This window comes from Rhodnius prolixus, unplaced genomic scaffold (assembly GCF_049639745.1).
Source record: "Rhodnius prolixus isolate KJV_2025 unplaced genomic scaffold, Rpr scaffold_3, whole genome shotgun sequence".
In the NCBI taxonomy this organism is placed as follows: domain Eukaryota; kingdom Metazoa; phylum Arthropoda; class Insecta; order Hemiptera; family Reduviidae; genus Rhodnius; species Rhodnius prolixus.
The window spans coordinates 14564792-14583608 of NW_027411603.1; the positions used below are offsets into that span (position 1 = coordinate 14564792).

General features: G+C 30.7%; 1 long non-coding RNA gene across 1 annotated transcript in view; it reads right to left on the reverse strand.

The window, feature by feature from the left end:
- Positions 1 to 18228, reverse strand: part of LOC141453674 (uncharacterized) — a 25937-nt gene extending 7709 nt beyond the window's left edge. The window contains exons 1-6 of the long non-coding RNA XR_012458117.1: positions 17992 to 18228; positions 16665 to 16776; positions 14716 to 16022; positions 14420 to 14611; positions 14203 to 14316; positions 14014 to 14129 (exon numbers count right to left, since the gene is read on the reverse strand). This is a non-coding gene — a long non-coding RNA (uncharacterized lncRNA). The remainder of the gene's footprint in view (positions 1 to 14013; positions 14130 to 14202; positions 14317 to 14419; positions 14612 to 14715; positions 16023 to 16664; positions 16777 to 17991) is intronic.
- Between the last annotated feature and the right edge of the window lie 589 nt (positions 18229 to 18817).

Consider the following 18817-nt stretch of genomic DNA (forward strand, 5'->3'; position numbering starts at 1 on the left):
TATGGAATTTTGTTCTCTTGTACACTTTGTTTTTCTCAATTATAAACTATAGTTATTTTGTGCACAGATCTAAAAAGGTAGAAGATATAAAGGGTTGACAATTTTTTGGGTCATGAAATTCTGTAAAATTATGGCCGTTCTATATCTCCCACTATGAACCACGTATTGGTATGGAATTTTGTTCTCTTGTACACTTTGTTTTTCTCAATTATAAACTATCGTTATTTTGTGCACAGATCTAAAAAGGTAGAAGATATAAAGGGTTGAAAATTTTTTGGGTCATGAAATTCTGTAAAATTATGGCCGTTCTATATCTCCCACTGTGAACCACGTATTCATATGGAATTTTGTTCTCTTCTACTCTTTGTTTTTCTCAATTATAAACTATAGTTATTTTGTGCACAGATCTAAAAAGGTAGAAGATATAAAGGGTGGAAAATTTGTTGGGTCATGAAATTCTGTAAAATTATGGCCGTTCTATATCTCCCACTGTGAACCACGTATTGGTATGGAATTTTGTTCTCTTGTACACTTTGTTCTTCTCACTTATAAACTATAGTTATTTTGTGCACAGATCTAAAAAGGTAGAAGATATAAAGGGTTGAAAATTTGTTGGGTCATGAAATTCTGTAAAATTATGGCCGTTCTATATCTCCCACTGTGAACCACGTATTGATATGGAATTTTGTTCTCTTATGCACTTTGTTTTTCTCAATTATAAACTATAGTTATTTTGTGCACAGATCTAAAAAGGTAGAAGATATAAAGGGTTGACAATTTTTTGGGTCATGAAATTCTGTAAAATTATGGCCGTTCTATATCTCCCACTGTGAACCACGTATTGGTATGGAATTTTGTTCTCTTGTACACTTTGTTTTTCTCAATTATAAACTATCGTTATTTTGTGCACAGATCTAAAAAGGTAGAAGATATAAAGGGTTGAAAATTTTTTGGGTCATGAAATTCTGTAAAATTATGGCCGTTCGATATCTCCCACTGTGAACCACATATTGGTATGGAATTTTGTTCTCTTGTACATTTTGTTTTTCTCACTTATAAACTATAGGTAATTTGTGCACAAATCTAAAAAGGTAGAAGATATAAAAGGGTTGAAAATTTTTTGGGTCATGAAATTCTGTAAAATTATGGCCGTTCAATATCTCCCACTGTGAACCACGTATTGGTATGGAATTTTGTTCTCTTGTACATTTTGTTTTTCTCACTTATAAACTATAGTTATTTTGTGCACAGATCTAAAAAGGTAGAAGATATAAAGGGTTGAAAATTTTTTGGGTCATGAAATTCTGTAAAATTGTGGCCGTTCTATATCTCTCACGGTGAAACATGTATTGATATGGAATTTTGTTCTCTTGTACACTTTGTTTTTCTCAATTATAAACTATAGTTATTTTGTGCACAGATCTAAAAAGGTAGAAGATATAAAGGGTTGAAAATTTTTTGGGTCATGAAATTCTGTAAAATTATGGCCGTTCTATATCTCCCACTGTGAACCACGTATTGATATGGAATTTTGTTCTCTTATACACTTTGTTTTTCTCAATTATAAACTATCGTTATTTTGTGCACAGATCAAAAAAGGTAGAAGATATAAAGGGTTGAAAATTTGTTGGGTCATGAAATTCTGTAAAATTATGGCCGTTCTATATCTCCCACTGTGAACCACGTATTGATATGGAATTTTGTTCACTTCTACACATTGTTTTTCTCAATTATAAACTATAGTTATTTTGTGCACAGATCTAAAATGGTAGAAGATATAAAGGGTTGAAAATTTGTTGGGTCATGAAATTCTGTAAAATTATGGCCGTTCTATATCTCCCACTGTGAACCACGTATTGATATGGAATTTTGTTCTCTTATACACTTTGTTTTTCTCAATTATAAACTATAGTTATTTTGTGCACAGATCTAAAAAGGTAGAAGATATAAAGGGTTGACAATTTTTTGGGTCATGAAATTCTGTAAAATTATGGCCGTTCTATATCTCCCACTGTGGACCACGTATTCATATGGAATTTTGTTCTCTTCTACACTTTGTTTTTCTCAATTATAAACTATAGTTATTTTGTGCACAGATCTAAAAAGGTAGAAGATATAAAGGGTTGACAATTTTTTGGGTCATGAAATTCTGTAAAATTATGGCCGTTCTATATCTCCCACTATGAACCACGTATTGGTATGGAATTTTGTTCTCTTGTACACTTTGTTTTTCTCAATTATAAACTATCGTTATTTTGTGCACAGATCTAAAAAGGTAGAAGATATAAAGGGTTGAAAATTTTTTGGGTCTTGAAATTCTGTAAAATTATGGCCGTTCTATATCTCCCACTGTGAACCACGTATTCATATGGAATTTTGTTCTCTTCTACTCTTTGTTTTTCTCAATTATAAACTATAGTTATTTTGTGCACAGATCTAAAATGGTAGAAGATATAAAGGGTGGAAAATTTGTTGGGTCATGAAATTCTGTAAAATTATGGCCGTTCTATATCTCCCACTGTGAACCACGTATTGGTATGGAATTTTGTTCTCTTGTACACTTTGTTCTTCTCACTTATAAACTATAGTTATTTTGTGCACAGATCTAAAAAGGTAGAAGATATAAAGGGTTGAAAATTTGTTGGGTCATGAAATTCTGTAAAATTATGGCCGTTCTATATCTCCCACTGTGAACCACGTATTGATATGGAATTTTGTTCTCTTATGCACTTTGTTTTTCTCAATTATAAACTATAGTTATTTTGTGCACAGATCTAAAAAGGTAGAAGATATAAAGGGTTGACAATTTTTTGGGTCATGAAATTCTGTAAAATTATGGCCGTTCTATATCTCCCACTGTGAACCACGTATTGGTATGGAATTTTGTTCTCTTGTACACTTTGTTTTTCTCAATTATAAACTATCGTTATTTTGTGCACAGATCTAAAAAGGTAGAAGATATAAAGGGTTGAAAATTTTTTGGGTCATGAAATTCTGTAAAATTATGGCCGTTCTATATCTCCCACTGTGAACCACGTATTGGTATGGAATTTTGTTCTCTTGTACACTTTGTTTTTCTCAATTATAAACTATCGTTATTTTGTGCACAGATCTAAAAAGGTAGAAGATATAAAGGGTTGAAAATTTTTTGGGTCATGAAATTCTGTAAAATTATGGCCGTTCGATATCTCCCACTGTGAACCACATATTGTTATGGAATTTTGTTCTCTTGTACATTTTGTTTTTCTCACTTATAAACTATAGGTAATTTGTGCACAAATCTAAAAAGGTAGAAGATATAAAAGGGTTGAAAATTTGTTGGGTCATGAAATTCTGTAAAATTATGGCCGTTCAATATCTCCCACTGTGAACCACGTATTGGTATGGAATTTTGTTCTCTTGTACATTTTGTTTTTCTCACTTATAAACTATAGTTATTTTGTGCACAGATCTAAGAAGGTAGAAGATATAAAAGGTTGAAAATTTTTTGGGTCATGAAATTCTGTAAAATTGTGGCCGTTCTATATCTCTCACGGTGAAACATGTATTGATATGGAATTTTGTTCTCCTGTACATATTGTTTTTCTCAATAATAAACTATAGTAATTTTGTGCACAGATCTAAAAAGGTAGAAGATAAAAAGGGTTGAAAATTTTTTGGGTCATGAAATTCTGTAAAATTATGGCCGTTCTATATCTCCCACTGTGAACCACGTATTGATATGGAATTTTGTTCTCTTATACACTTTGTTTTTCTCAATTATAAACTATCGTTATTTTGTGCACAGATCAAAAAAGGTAGAAGATCTAAAGGGTTGAAAATTTGTTGGGTCATGAAATTCTGTAAAATTATGGCCGTTCTATATCTCCCACTGTGAACCACGTATTGGTATGGAATTTTGTTCTCTTCTACACTTTGTTTTTCTCAATTATAAACTATCGTTATTTTGTGCAGAGATCTAAAAAGGTAGAAGATATAAAGGGTTGAAAATTTTTTGGGTCATGAAATTCTGTAAAATTATGGCCGTTCTATATCTCCCACTGTGAACCACGTATTGGTATGGAATTTTGTTCTCTTGTACATTTTGTTTTTCTCACTTATAAACTATAATTATTTTGTGCGCAGATCTAAAAAGGTAGAAGATATAAAGGGTTGAAAATTTTTTGGGTCATGAAATTCTGTAAAATTGTGGCTGTTCTATATCTCTCACGGTGAAACATGTATTGTTATGGAATTTTGTTCTCTTGTACATATTGTTTTTCTCAATAATAAACTATAGTTATTTTGTGCACAGATCTAAAAAGGTAGAAGATAAAAAGGGTTGAAAATTTTTTGGGTCATGAAATTCTGTAAAATTATGGCCGTTCGATATCTCCCACTGTGAACCACGTATTGATATGGAATTTTGTTCTCTTATACACTTTGTTTTTCTCAATTATAAACTATCGTTATTTTGTGCACAGAACTAAAAAGGTAGAAGATATAAAGTTTTGAAAATTTTTTGGGTCATGAAATTTTGTAAAATTATGGCCGTTCGATATCTCCCACTGTGAACCACATATTAGTATAGAATTTTGTTCTCTTGTACATTTTTGTTTTTCTCACTTATAAACTATAGGTAATTTGTGCACAACTCTAAAAAGGTAGAAGATATAAAAGGGTTGAATATTTGTTGGGTCATGAAATTCTGTAAAATTATGGCCGTTCTATATCTCCCACTGTGAACCACGTATTCATATGGAATTTTGTTCTCTTCTACACTTTGTTTTTCTCAATTATAAACTATAGTTATTTTGTGCACAGATCTAAAATGGTAGAAGACATAAATGGTGGAAAATTTGTTGGGTCATGAAATTCTGTAAAATTATGGCCGTTCTATATCTCCCACTGTGAACCACGTATTGGTATGGAATTTTATTCTCTTGTACACTTTGTATTTCTCAATTATAAACTATTGTTATTTTGTGCACAGATCTAAAAAGGTAGAAGATATAAAGGGTTGAAAATTTTTTGGGTCATGAAATTCTGTAAAATTATAGCCGTTCTATATCTCCCACTGTGAACCACGTATTGGTATGGAATTTTGTTCTCTTGTACACTTTGTTTTTCTCAAATATAAACTATCGTTATTTTGTGCACAGATCTAAAAAGGTAGATGATATAAAGGGTTGAAAATTTTTTGGGTCATGAAATTCTGTAAAATTATGGCCGTTCGATATCTCCCACTGTGAACCACATATTGGTATGGAATTTTGTTCTCTTGTACATTTTGTTTTTCTCACTTATAAACTATAGTTATTTTGTGCACAGATCTAAAAAGGTAGAAGATATAAAGGGTTGAAAATTTTTTGGGTCATGAAATTCTGTAAAATTGTGGCCGTTCTATATCTCTCACGGTGAAACATGTATTGATATGGAATTTTGTTCTCTTGTACATATTGTTTTTCTCAATAATAAACTATAGTTATTTTGTGCACAGATCTAAAAAGGTAGAAGATAAAAAGGGTTGAAAATTTTTTGGGTCATGAAATTCTGTAAAATTATGGCCGTTCTATATCTCCCACTGTGAACCACGTATTGATATGGAATTTTGTTCTCTTATACACTTTGTTTTTCTCAATTATAAACTATAGTTATTTTGTGCACAGATCTAAAATGGTAGAAGATATAAAGGGTTGAAAATTTGTTGGGTCATGAAATTCTGTAAAATTATGGCCGTTCTATATCTCCCGCTGTGAACCACGTATTGGTATGGAATTTTGTTCTCTTGTACACTTTGTTTTTCTCAATTATAAACTATAGTTATTTTGTGCACAGATATAAAAAGGTAGAAGATATAAAGGGTTGAAATTTTTTTGGGTCATGAAATTCTGTAAAATTATGGCCGTTCTATATCTCCCACTGTGAACCACGTATTGATATGGAATTTTATTCTCTTATACACTTTGTTTTTCTCAATTATAAACTATCGTTATTTTGTGCACATATCAAAAAAGGTAGAAGATATAAAGGGTTGAAAATTTTTTGGGTCATGAAATTCTGTAAAATTGTGGCCGTTCTATATCTCTCACGGTGAAACATGTATTGATATGGAATTTTGTTCTCTTGTACATATTGTTTTTCTCAATAATAAACTATAGTTATTTTGTGCACAGATCTAAAAAGGTAGAAGATAAAAAGGGTTGAAAATTTTTTGGGTCATGAAATTCTGTAAAATTATGGCCGTTCTATATCTCCCACTGTGAACCACGTATTGGTATGGAATTTTGTTCTCTTGTACACTTTGTTTTTCACAATTATAAACTATCGTTATTTTGTGCAAAGATCTAAAAAGGTAGAAGATATAAAGGGTTGAGAATTTTTTGGGTCATGAAATTCTGTAAAATTATGGCCGTTCTATATCTCTTATTGTGAACCACGTATTGGTATGGAATTTTGTTCTCTTGTACACTTTGTTTTTCTCAATTATAAACTATAGTGATTTTGTGCACAGATCTAAAAAGGTAGAAGATATAAAGGGTTGAAAATTTGTTGGGTCATGAAATTCTGTAAAATTATGGCCGTTCTATATCTCCCACTGTGAACCACGTATTGATATGGAATTTTGTTCTCTTCTACACTTTGTTTTTCTCAATTATAAACTATAGTTATTTTGTGCACAGATCTAAAATGGTAGAAAATATAAAGGGTGGAAAATTTGTTGGGTCATGAAATTCCGTAAAATTATGGCCGTTCTATATCTCCCACTGTGAACCACGTATTGGTATGGAATTTTGTTCTCTTGTACACTTTGTTCTTCTCACTTATAAACTATAGTTATTTTGTGCACAGATCTAAAAAGGTAGAAGATATAAAGGGTTGAAAATTTTTTGGGACATGAAATTCTGTAAAATTATGGCCGTTCTATATCTCCCACTGTGAACCACGTATTGATATGGAATTTTGTTCTCTTATACACTTTGTTTTTCTCAATTATAAACTATAGTTATTTTGTGCACAGATCTAAAAAGGTAGAAGATATAAAGGGTTGACAATTTTTTGGGTCATGAAATTCTGTAAAATTATGGCCGTTCTATATCTCCCACTATGAACCACGTATTGGTATGGAATTTTGTTCTCTTGTACACTTTGTTTTTCTCAATTATAAACTATCGTTATTTTGTGCACAGATCTAAAAAGGTAGAAGATATAAAGGGTTGAAAATTTTTTGGGTCATGAAATTCTGTAAAATTATGGCCGTTCTATATCTCCCACTGTGAACCACGTATTCATATGGAATTTTGTTCTCTTCTACACTTTGTTTTTCTCAATTATAAACTATAGTTATTTTGTGCACAGATCTAAAATGGTAGAAGATATAAAAGGTGGAAAATTTGTTGGGTCATGAAATTCTGTAAAATTATGGCTGTTCGATATCTCCCACTGTGAACCACGTATTGGTATGGAATTTTGTTCTCTTGTACATTTTGTTTTTCTCACTTATAAACTATAGTTATTTTGTGCACAGATCTAAAAAGGTAGAAGATATAAAGGGTTGAAAATTTTTTGGGTCATGAAATTCTGTAAAATTGTGGCCGTTCTATATCTCTCACGGTGAAACATGTATTGATATGGAATTTTGTTCTCTTGTACATATTGTTTTTTTCTCAATAATAAACTATAGTTATTTTGTGCACAGATCTAAAAAGGTAGAAGATAAAAAGGGTTGAAAATTTTTTGGGTCATGAAATTCTGTAAAATTATGGCCGTTCGATATCTCCCACTGTGAACCACATATTGGTATGGAATTTTGTTCTCTTGTACATTTTGTTTTTCTCACTTATAAACTATAGTTATTTTGTGCACAGATCTAAAAAGGTAGAAGATATAAAGGGTTGAAAATTTTTTGGGTCATGAAATTCTGTAAAATTGTGGCCGTTCTATATCTCTCACGGTGAAACATGTATTGATATGGAATTTTGTTCTCTTGTACATATTGTTTTTCTCAATAATAAACTATAGTTATTTTGTGCACAGATCTAAAAAGGTAGAAGATAAAAAGGGTTGAAAATTTTTTGGGTCATGAAATTCTGTAAAATTATGGCCGTTCTATATCTCCCACTGTGAACCACGTATTGATATGGAATTTTGTTCTCTTATACACTTTGTTTTTCTCAATTATAAACTATCGTTATTTTGTGCACAGATCAAAAAAGGTAGAAGATATAAAGGGTTGAAAATTTGTTGGGTCATGAAATTCTGTAAAATTATGGCCGTTCTATATCTCCCACTGTGAACCACGTATTGGTATGGAATTTTGTTCTCTTCTACACTTTGTTTTTCTCAATTATAAACTATAGTTATTTTGTGCACAGATCTAAAATGGTAGAAGATATAAAGGGTTGAAAATTTGTTGGGTCATGAAATTCTGTAAAATTATGGCCGTTCTATATCTCCCACTGTGAACCACGTATTGGTATGGAATTTTGTTCTCTTATACACTTTGTTTTTCTCAATTATAAACTATCGTTATTTTGTGCACAGATCTAAAAAGGTAGAAGATATAAAGGGTTGAAAATTTTTTGGGTCATGAAATTCTGTAAAATTATGGCCGTTCTATATCTCCCACTGTGAACCACGTATTGGTATGGAATTTTGTTCTCTTGTACACTTTGTTTTTCTCAATTATAAACTATCGTTATTTTGTGCACAGATCTAAAAAGGTAGAAGATATAAAGGGTTGAAAATTTTTTGGGTCATGAAATTCTGTAAAATTATGGCCGTTCGATATCTCCCACTGTGAACCACGTATTGGTATGGAATTTTGTTCTCTTGTACATTTTGTTTTTCTCACTTAGAAACTATAGTTATTTTGTGCACAGATCTAAAAAGGTAGAAGATAAAAAGGGTTGAAAATTTTTTGGGTCATGAAATTCTGTAAAATTATGGCCGTTCGATATCTCCCACTGTGAACCACGTATTGGTATGGAATTTTGTTCTCTTGTACATTTTGTTTTTCTCACTTATAAACTATAGTTATTTTGTGCACAGATCTAAAAAGGTAGAAGATATAAAGGGTTGAAAATTTTTGGGGTCATGAAATTCTGTAAAATTGTGGCCGTTCTATATCTCTCACGGTGAAACATGTATTGATATGGAATTTTGTTCTCTTGTACATATTGTTTTTCTCAATAATAAACTATAGTTATTTTGTGCACAGATCTAAAAAGGTAGAAGATATAAAGGGTTGAAAATTTTTTGGGTCATGAAATTCTGTAAAATTATGGCCGTTCTATATCTCCCACTGTGAACCACGTATTGATATGGAATTTTGTTCTCTTCTACACTTTGTTTTTTTTAATTATAAACTATAGTTATTTTGTGCACAGATCTAAAATGGTAGAAGATATAAAGGGTTGAAAATTTGTTGGGTCTTGAAATTCTGTAAAATTAAAGCCGTTCTATATCTCCCACTGTGAACCACGTATTGGTATGGAATTTTGTTCTCTTGTACACTTTGTTTTTCTCAATTATAAACTATCGTTATTTTGTGCACAGATCTAAAAAGGTAGAAGATATAAAGGGTTGAAAATTTTTTGGGTCATGAAATTCTGTAAAATTATGGCCGTTCTATATCTCCCACTGTGAACCACGTATTGGTATGGAATTTTGTTCTCTTGTACACTTTGTTTTTCTCAATTATAAACTATCGTTATTTTGTGCACAGATCTAAAAGGTAGAAGATATAAAGGGTTGAAAATTTTTTGGGTCATGAAATTCTGTAAAATTATGGCCGTTCTATATCTCCCACTGTGAACCACGTATTGGTATGGAATTTTGTTCTCTTCTACACTTTGTTTTTCTCAATTATAAACTATAGTTATTTTGTGCACAGATCTAAAATGGTAGAAGATATAAAGGGTTGAAAATTTGTTGGGTCATGAAATTCTGTAAAATTATGGCCGTTCTATATCTCCCACTGTGAACCACGTATTGGTATGGAATTTTGTTCTCTTATACACATTGTTTTTCTCAATTATAAACTATCGTTATTTTGTGCACAGATCTAAAAAGGTAGAAGATATAAAGGGTTGAAAATTTTTTGGGTCATGAAATTCTGTAAAATTATGGCCGTTCTATATCTCCCACTGTGAACCACGTATTGGTATGGAATTTTGTTCTCTTGTACACTTTGTTTTTCTCAATTATAAACTATCGTTATTTTGTGCACAGATCTAAAAAGGTAGAAGATATAAAGGGTTGAAAATTTTTTGGGTCATGAAATTCTGTAAAATTATGGCCGTTCGATATCTCCCACTGTGAACCACGTATTGGTATGGAATTTTGTTCTCTTGTACATTTTGTTTTTCTCACTTAGAAACTATAGTTATTTTGTGCACAGATCTAAAAAGGTAGAAGATATAAAGGGTTGAAAATTTTTTGGGTCATGAAATTCTGTAAAATTGTGGCCGTTCTATATCTCTCACGGTGAAACATGTATTGATGTGGAATTTTGTTCTCTTGTACATATTGTTTTTCTCAATAATAAACTATAGTTATTTTGTGCACAGATCTAAAAAGGTAGAAGATAAAAAGGGTTGAAAATTTTTTGGGTCATGAAATTCTGTAAAATTATGGCCGTTCGATATCTCCCACTGTGAACCACGTATTGGTATGGAATTTTGTTCTCTTGTACATTTTGTTTTTCTCACTTATAAACTATAGTTATTTTGTGCACAGATCTAAAAAGGTAGAAGATATAAAGGGTTGAAAATTTTTGGGGTCATGAAATTCTGTAAAATTGTGGCCGTTCTATATCTCTCACGGTGAAACATGTATTGATATGGAATTTTGTTCTCTTGTACATATTGTTTTTCTCAATAATAAACTATAGTTATTTTGTGCACAGATCTAAAAAGGTAGAAGATAAAAAGGGTTGAAAATTTTTTGGGTCATGAAATTCTGTAAAATTATGGCCGTTCTATATCTCCCACTGTGAACCACGTATTGATATGGAATTTTGTAATCTTATACACTTGGTTATTCTCACTTAAAAACTATAGTAATTTTGTGCACAGATATAAAAAGGTAGAAGATATAAAGGGTTGAAATTTTTTTGGGTCATGAAATTCTGTAAAATTATGGCCGTTCTATATCTCCCACTGTGAACCACGTATTGATATGGAATTTTGTTCTCTTATACACTTTGTTTTTCTCAATTATAAACTATCGTTATTTTGTGCACAGATCAAAAAAGGTAGAAGATATAAAGGGTTGAAAATTTTTTGGGTCATGAAATTCTGTAAAATTGTGGCCGTTCTATATCTCTCACGGTGAAACATGTATTGATATGGAATTTTGTTCTCTTGTACATATTGTTTTTCTCAAGAATAAACTATAGTTATTTTGTGCACAGATCTAAAAAGGTAGAAGATAAAAAGGGTTGAAAATTTTTTGGGTCATGAAATTCTGTAAAATTATGGCCGTTCTATATCTCCCACTGTGAACCACGTATTGATATGGAATTTTGTTCTCTTATACACTTTGTTTTTCTCAATTATAAACTATCGTTATTTTGTGCACAGATCAAAAAAGGTAGAAGATATAAAGGGTTGAAAATTTGTTGGGTCATGAAATTCTGTAAAATTATGGCCGTTCTATATCTCCCACTGTGAACCACGTATTGATATGGAATTTTGTTCTCTTCTACACTTTGTTTTTTTTAATTATAAACTATAGTTATTTTGTGCACAGATCTAAAATGGTAGAAGATATAAAGGGTTGAAAATTTGTTGGGTCTTGAAATTCTGTAAAATTATGGCCGTTCTATATCTCCCACTGTGAACCACGTATTGGTATGGAATTTTGTTCTCTTGTACACTTTGTTTTTCTCAATTATAAACTATCGTTATTTTGTGCACAGATCTAAAAAGGTAGAAGATATAAAGGGTTGAAAATTTTTTGGGTCATGAAATTCTGTAAAATTATGGCCGTTCTATATCTCCCACTGTGAACCACGTATTGGTATGGAATTTTGTTCTCTTGTACACTTTGTTTTTCTCAATTATAAACTATCGTTATTTTGTGCACAGATCTAAAAAGGTAGAAGATATAAAGGGTTGAAAATTTTTTGGGTCATGAAATTCTGTAAAATTATGGCTGTTCGATATCTCCCACTGTGAACCACGTATTGGTATGGAATTTTGTTCTCTTGTACATTTTGTTTTTCTCACTTATAAACTATAGTTATTTTGTGCACAGATCTAAAAAGGTAGAAGATATAAAGGGTTGAAAATTTTTTGGGTCATGAAATTCTGTAAAATTGTGGCCGTTCTATATCTCTCACGGTGAAACATGTATTGATATGGAATTTTGTTCTCTTGTACATATTGTTTTTCTCAATAATAAACTATAGTTATTTTGTGCACAGATCTAAAAAGGTAGAAGATAAAAAGGGTTGAAATTTTTTTGGGTCATGAAATTCTGTAAAATTGTGGCCGTTCTATATCTCTCACGGTGAAACATGTATTGATATGGAATTTTGTTCTCTTATACACTTTGTTTTTCTCACTTATAAACTATAGTTATTTTGTGCACAGATATAAAAAGGTAGAAGATATAAAGGGTTGAAATTTTTTTGGGTCATGAAATTCTGTAAAATTATGGCCGTTCTATATCTCCCACTGTGAACCACGTATTGATATGGAATTTTGTTCTCTTATACACTTTGTTTTTCTCAATTATAAACTACAGTTATTTTGTGCACAGGTCTAAAAAGTTAGAAGTTATAAAGGGTTGAAAATTTTTTGGGTCATGAAATTCTGTAAAATTATGGCCGTTCTATATCTCCCACTGTGAACCACGTATTGATATGGAATTTTGTTCTCTTATACACTTTGTTTTTCTCAATTATAAACTATTGTTATTTTGTGCACAGATCTAAAAAGGTAGAAGATATAAAGGGTTGAAAATTTGTTGGGTCATGAAATTCTGTAAAATTATGGCCGTTCTATATCTCCCACTGTGAACCACGTATTGATATGGAATTTTGTTCTCTTATACACTTTGTTTTTCTCACTTATAAACTATAGTTATTTTGTGCACAGATATAAAAAGGTAGAAGATATGAAGGGTTGAAATTTTTTTGGGTCATGAAATTCTGTAAAATTATGGCCGTTCTATATCTCCCACTGTGAACCACGTATTGATATGGAATTTTGTTGTCTTGTACACTTTGTTTTTCTCAATTATAAACTATCGTTATTTTGTGCACAGATTTAAAAAGGTAGAAGATATAAAGGGTTGAATATTTTTTGGGTCATGAAATTCTGTAAATATATGGCCGTTCTATATCTCCCACTGTGAACCACGTATTGGTATGGAATTTTGTTCTCTTGTACATTTTGTTTTTCTCAATAAGAAACTATAGTTATTTTGTGCGCAGATCTAAAAAGTTAGAAGTTATAAAGGGTTGAAAATTTTTTGGGTCATGAAATTCTGTAAAATTATGGCCGTTCTATATCTCCCACTTTGAACCACGTATTGATATGGAATTTTGTTCTCTTGTACATTTTGTTTTTCTCAATTATAAACTATTGTTATTTTGTGCACAGATCTAAAAAGGTAGAAGATATAAAGGGTTGAAAATTTGTTGGGTCATGAAATTCTGTAAAATTATGGCCGTTCTATATCTCCCACTGTGAACCACGTATTGATATGGAATTTTGTTCTCTTATACACTTTGTTTTTCTCAATTATAAACTATAGTTATTTTGTGCACAGATCTAAAAAGTTAGAAGTTATAAAGGGTTGAAAATTTGTTGGGTCATGAAATTCTGTAAAATTATGGCCGTTCTATATCTCCCACTGTGAACCACGTATTGATATGGAATTTTGTTCTCTTATACACTTTGTTTTTCTCAATTATAAACTATAGTTATTTTGTTCACAGATCTATAATTTTAGAAGATAGTTAAACTGCATTGAAAAAGTATTTAAATAAATTTTAACTAGATACGTTATTTGAATATACACCTGCACTGCCGTAGCATAAGTTGTGGCATGTATATCTTTTCATAGTATTTTAATTTATATTGCTATTCTATTTTTCTGCCTTCACATAAACAATAAACGATAATTTGGACCTAAACCTACAACAAATTATCGATAATTTTAACTTACATTTATTATTGTCTTGCAAAATTGTTAAAAAAAAATGCTTACCACTATAATCCATTCCAATATGATATTGTTATCTCCACCTTTGCTTTCTTCTTTAGACTGATCCAATCCTGAGCTGGTGAAGAAAAGGCGGATATGGGATTGCTCCTGAGTATTCTGTAAGGATTTCCAAATAATTCAACAATATCTTGAAGCAATATCGCTCTTGTGCAAGAAATGCCTTAAATTGTATTTAAAAAACTTAATTGTATTGATGTACCGATTCTGTTATCTTCTAATGTTAACCACGGATAACCATGGAACGAGAAACTAATAAGAAAATAACTGAAATCTCAGGAACGGCAGTAATACTTCCCTAAAAACTTCTCTAGAGAAATTTGTGTTAAAATCCAAAGATCCCTCAGGTGAAGCGGTATTTTGCTTTCTTTATTCCCTACATCAACCTGTCTACCTAGTCAATAAAAAATAATAAGAAAATATTTTAATTATGTTTTACATAGCATATTACATTAACATAATTATGGATTGCAGATGCTTTCAAAGCATAATATGCACCTGATGAATTACCCTGGAATAATGTTAATTTGCTATTATCCAACTTAATAGTTAAAATAAAAATAAAAAAATACACAAAAAATAATAAAATCGTGTCCTCAAATAACAGATTTTGCACAATATACCATCCAAATATAGACTAAATAAAAAAATTATTGTTTTATTTATGTTTCCAATAGTCGCCACCTGAGCGCTCTGCAAACTGAAAAAAGCTAAAACAACATTAAAACAGGGTCAAAATATCAAGTTTTGTAATAGGATACAAACCAGCGTAGGAGCTCTTTTTTGTTTACATTCATTTTCTTGGTTATTGTTAATTTTATTTAAATATTTAACATATATGTAGGTACATTTAAAAACAAATTAATTGTCATTCCTTAATATAGGCTTTTTAAAATGCTATTTAATTACAGTATTGTGATATTTAATCAATTTGAAGGCTAAAAGAAAGAGAGCTGCCCACTTTTTATCATTTTAGTTTGCTTAAAAATAATAATGTATCTATTACAGGCAATAATTTAATTAAAACCTATTTGAAATTATAAGGTGTAGAAAGAATTTAAAAGGATAAGTAAAACACATTGTTTTACTGCATCGTTCACAAGCTTCCAGGCACAAGGTTATTGTTTAGTTTGTTTGTTTTTACTTTTAATTTTGAAAATAAAAATGTGCGTAGTAAAAAAGAATTCACTAAATAAATAATTAGTGAGCCCAAGTTTCATCAGCTGAAAAGATATGGCTTTCGTTTTATATTTTTCAATGGAATGCAGCTCTCTTTGGGAAATTAGTGTAGTATCTCTCCACACTCATTTATAGGTTCAGATTCTTATTATCATTAATTTTTATAGGTTCAAATATTAATTATCAAAATCCTCAATTCTATATATATAAACTTCTATAGGTTTTCAAAACATTATGCAAAATTTCATTTTATTCAGAACTAGTTGAGAGACATTACTCTTTACCCTTAACTAATGTACTTTCATTATTACTTACTTGCCTTCTTACTAATGTTTTGTATGCTAAAGATTTTAAAACCTACTTTTTACTGACATAAACACCTTTGCAAGACTTCATTGCCATATTTTACTTCAGAAAAACAATTATTGTAAGCACATATTCGGTAAAAAAATTTACTAATTTTCAAGAAATGTTAAACAGTTTTCTTCTTTTCTTTCTCTCTATTTTCACTATTATCTTGCCTTAAGAATATCGTTAAAAATCATTAAACTTTTGCTTTCTTCTTTAGACTGATCCAATCCTGAGCTGGTGAAGAAAAGGCGGATATGGGATTGCTCCTGAGTATTCTGTAAGGATTTCCAAATAATTCAACAATATCTTGAAGCAATATCGCTCTTGTGCAAGAAATGCCTCTTAAAATACCAGGTTGAGAGTAATGTGCTTCTTAGGGTAGGAATGTTTCTTAAGACAAGAATTGGTTAGTCAAGATTAATGAGCGAACACATGATATGCTGTTTAAATAGAATAGAATAGTAAAAAGTAACGAATTATATACTCTACATAATCAAAAATATTGGAGTCTGTCTCTTTCTATTCGATTGCACTTCATACGATGTTAAAAAGAAATATATACATAGTTCTACTTAGTCAAACCAGTTATATTGGTCTCTTGCAAATAAATTCTTGTAATAAATAATATATTAATTCCAAATATCATTGGAACTTTTGCAATTTATATTAAATGTACAATTTCTGATCAATTTCAGGAGGAATCCATGATTATATTTAGTATATTACTTGTTGCTCTGTAAATGTTTTTTAAATTATATTTTTTAACTATTTAATGATCTTAAGAATTAATTATGTTTTATCTATAGACGAAAGTAATTGTTCCAAATAATATTATTTTTTTAAATTTAAATTGTGATTAGCTAACTGTATATTTGTATAAGAGAACAAATAAACAAATTATACTTAAACATACTAACAACAAACTTTTATCAGATGAAGAAATATTTTCCTGGCAGAATTACAGTTTTCTTAAGGAATGTTTGGAAGGCAGCCTCTTCGTGATCGGATCCAGTACTCTAAATCCTGCTTCTAAAATAAAAAAGTGGGCAAGTTGGAATTGTAGTATCATTTGAAGTGTTTTTTTAGTCATGAAATAGCCAGATTCAATCACTTCATTTGAAATAACAAATGAAGTATAAGCAATTAGAAATTAAATGACTGCTGTTGTTTTTAAAGTTATAACTGTTATATACGTAGATGGGATTCCTGTACTTAGTTTGGTTATATCAGTGATTCCCAAAGTGTGCGCCGCGGCTTCCCGGAGCGCCGCGGTGCCGTCATAAGGGCGCCGCGAAATATTCAATTAAGCAATTTGGTAGCATGGAACTTTCTGATTTTTGGATATCAGTAAAAAAGGAAAATCCACTGCTTAGTGGTAAAGCTCTACGAATATTAACTCCATTTGCAACATCCTATTTGTGCGAAGCTGGGTTTTCGGCGGTCGCGTTAATAAAAAGCAAATATCGCTCGAAAATTAACGTTGTACAAGAAATGGGGTAGCCATATCTAATTTTATTCCGAGATTTGAGAAGTTGTGTAGTGAACATCAAGCCCACCCATCCCATTAATAATTTTAATAATGTTAATCATCAATGGACGTTCAATAAATTGTTTGTGAATTTAAAATTCGTGTTTTTGCATTATTTTGCAAATTAAATCTTCAACTTTCAATGCAAAGAATACGAGCGCTCCAAAAAACTTTTACATACTAACATTATAATGTTAAAGTTCTATAAGTTTGTATTTGGTTGCATACTTTCTCGATTGGCTTAAAATATAGTAATTCTTATAAAAAGCATACAATTCTTTCGTGATTTTTAGAACTGAAAAACAAACTTATTTATTGATTCAAGTCAAGAAAGTCTTAATTATTATGTACAATTGTAGAATTCATTCAATTTTAAGGATATTAAGTTTCATCTTCCTGCATGTAGTAGTTTTTTTTTAGATATTTTGTTCAAACCATAAACATTCACAGACCATTGTCAAAAAACCATTTTATGGAGGATATTGCCGGCAAAGAAAATTCGGTATGATTACAATACTTTGCTTAGGCAGTGAGCTAAAATAAGAGTAACTTGTATTAAGGCTTAAGAAAATTTTAATTAGTACACTCTAATTTATCTCTTATTCTCTCAAGTCAGTCACTTAAAAGTGCAGAAATTAGTTAATCTAATAATCCTGTTGTAGCTCTCTCGATATTTGAAAACATACTTTAGAGAAGAAACTACTAGAAAAACTTACGTGCATATAACTGTATAATCAGCAGTTTTTCTTTTAGCGTAATAAGTAAAATGTTGAAAGCTTTATCTGGGTTCTAATTATAGTTAATAAAGTAATCGGAATAATATTATGATAAAATATTAATAAATATTTAATTGGGAGTTGTGCACTGAGTAATCTAATGCAACTAGTGGTAGTCTCTTTTTTAAAAAACATTGAACGCGTTTCACCCTCGTCGCCTTATACAAGTTAAGCTACTAAAGCAGAAGGTTAAATAAAATATTAACAAAGCCGAAGAATATCGATGATTGCCGACTACATTCGGGTAGTTGCAGTTGAAACAGATTGTGGAAGGTAACAGCCCGCTAAGGCAGCATGGGTTCTGACCCATGTAAAATCTTTGTGTGAGTGAACTAATACAAAGAAAATTGGTCACTAACACAAAGATCTTACATGGGTTAGAACCCAAGGTGCCTTGGCCGCCTGTTACCTTCCGATATCTGTTTCAACTGTGTACATCTACCCGAATGTAGTCGGCTATTATCGGTATTTTTCGGCTCGGTTAATATTTAATTTAACCTTTTTTTTAGTTTAGTGGTTTGTTGTTTGTTCCATCGTTAAAACAGATCGGTGATCAGGGTGTAATTTGATGTTTAGATTAATAAAAGTGATTTCAATAATTAGTTTACCTCTTGATTATTTAACAAACTGACGATAATTTGCTATTATAATGACTATCATTTAAGGTACAATAAATTATTATTAAAAGAAATGTGTTTAGATTAATTTTAATTCCTCTCTCAACGTATGAATTGCCGGCAGCATCGCAAAATATTCTTTTTCATGA